Source organism: Oncorhynchus masou, unplaced genomic scaffold, assembly GCF_036934945.1.
Source record: "Oncorhynchus masou masou isolate Uvic2021 unplaced genomic scaffold, UVic_Omas_1.1 unplaced_scaffold_2012, whole genome shotgun sequence".
NCBI classification, from domain to species: domain Eukaryota; kingdom Metazoa; phylum Chordata; class Actinopteri; order Salmoniformes; family Salmonidae; genus Oncorhynchus; species Oncorhynchus masou.
In genome coordinates this window covers 74,643-76,527 of record NW_027008501.1, presented here as the reverse complement: position 1 = coordinate 76,527, position 1,885 = coordinate 74,643, and the positions used below count along the sequence as shown (strand labels likewise).

At 37.6% G+C, this 1,885-nt stretch overlaps 1 pseudogene; it reads left to right on the top strand.

Annotated features, from left to right (window-relative positions):
• The first annotated feature begins 956 nt into the window (after window positions 1-956).
• On the top strand, window positions 957-1,506 carry LOC135532764 (Ig kappa-b4 chain C region-like; annotated as a pseudogene).
• Window positions 1,507-1,885: the final 379 nt, after the last annotated feature.

Genomic DNA, 1,885 nt, shown 5'->3' with positions numbered 1-1,885 from the left:
AAAAACAAAACAAAAAACAACTTATTTAAAATTAAGAAGATAAAATAGTATATGGCAAGTATTCATACCATAGTGGAGTTAATGATTTGAACCACAGACGACAGAAATTCAGCTTGTCCAATAGTCAGGAGGTTTTTGTACCAGCAGTAATAGGGGTTGTATCACTGTGGTTGACCTTTGGTAGCGCCACCAGACTAGATGTTGGAAGTAAGTAACAATCTCGCTTGATATTTCTTTCTGATTACACTTATAAAGTATGTTAATCTTAAATTATGTCTCTATACAAATATAGAGATTTTAGAAGAAAAAAATGATCTATACATTTTGCTTTGACGGAGTCTTCTTTCAACAGTTTATTGAATCAAAATGTTAAATTGTAGGCGTTTATTTAAATGTCTGTTTTGTATGATTGCAGAATATAACTCTTAATTCTGGTAAAATAACTATTTAATAGTATTGGATATAGTAGTCATTATTGTTGCATTGAGTTCATGGTAGCCTTCACTTTTAGTGTGAATACGAACGGTCTCAGTTATGTTTGCAACATACTTCATGATCTAAAATGCTTGATATTTTATAAAAACTAATTTATGCTCTAATTCTGCAAATACTATAAATATGAGTAGGCTATTTTGATCAGATCCATTCCTAAACAATATCTGTATAACATGTATAACTGACACCATATGACTAGCAACTCTAGTTATTTTACCACTTTATACTTGTTTGGTTCATCAATCTGCTTTGTATCATATTACTTTAGTGTTTTCTCCACATCTTTCAAACAATCTAACTTTATATTCATATTTAGAAGGTATTTCCAATTCACTTTATTTTAATGTGTACTTTGCTGAACAGAATCTCTTAGTGTAGCTGTACTTGATGTAGTTACTTAGTTGATGTGTTCTGTTTGTTCCAGGTAACAGTGCCCCCACCCTCACCCCGTCCTGCCCCCTCTAGTGAGGAGCTGTCCAGTACAACAACAGCCACACTGATGTGTCTGGCCAACAAGGGCTTCCCCTCAGACTGGACCATTAGATGGAAAGTGGACGGGACCAGCCAGAAGCAGGAGGCCAGTCCCAGGGTCCTGGAGAAGGATGGTCTGTACAGCTGGAGCAGCACCCTGACTCTCACTGGCCAGGAGTGGACCAAGGCAGGAGAGGTGACCTGTGAAGCCCACAGAATTCCCAGACTCCAGTCACCAAGACCCTGAAGAGGGCTGACTGTTCTGGGTAGGACCCCTCAGACACACCCCTGTGGAGAGAGGACGCTGGTTCCTTGGCTTTGAGTCTGTTCTGAGATCAGATGTTCTCTGTCTTATTGATCACTGACATGTAGACTAACAGAGGGCTTTGCTTGAGTCATTGTGTCAATCCTCTCTGTAGACTGAGATTGTATCAGTGTTAGATTTGATGTGTTCTGTTTTATTACTTTTAGATACTGTAGGAATGATTGCTTTGATGCTTTGATTAATAGACAAAAATAAAGACTTCTCGTTGGAACAAAGCTTTTTGTTGTTGTCAGTAATTTGATTTTAGTCTTAAAAGTTGAATGAAATAGAAATAGATTCATAAAACGTATCAGACCTAAATGTCACTGCTTAGTTATTTAAGTTCTCACTTGAAACAAGATCGTCATCAAACTGTAGTTCACAGCAACACAAGATGCTACGATGTTTACAGATGAACAGAAGAACTATCCACTTGTAGGAGATTGTACGCTTTATTAATATTTCCGAAATGTTTTTGACCTGCTTGACTTCTAGACTTATAAAGACAGTAATCTAAGATGTTATCGAGATCTTGGACTCTCACCAATGTAATCATACCGGCATTTAGCCCACCTGGGGACAGAATGAGCATCTGGTGACAGTGCTGCTCTATTC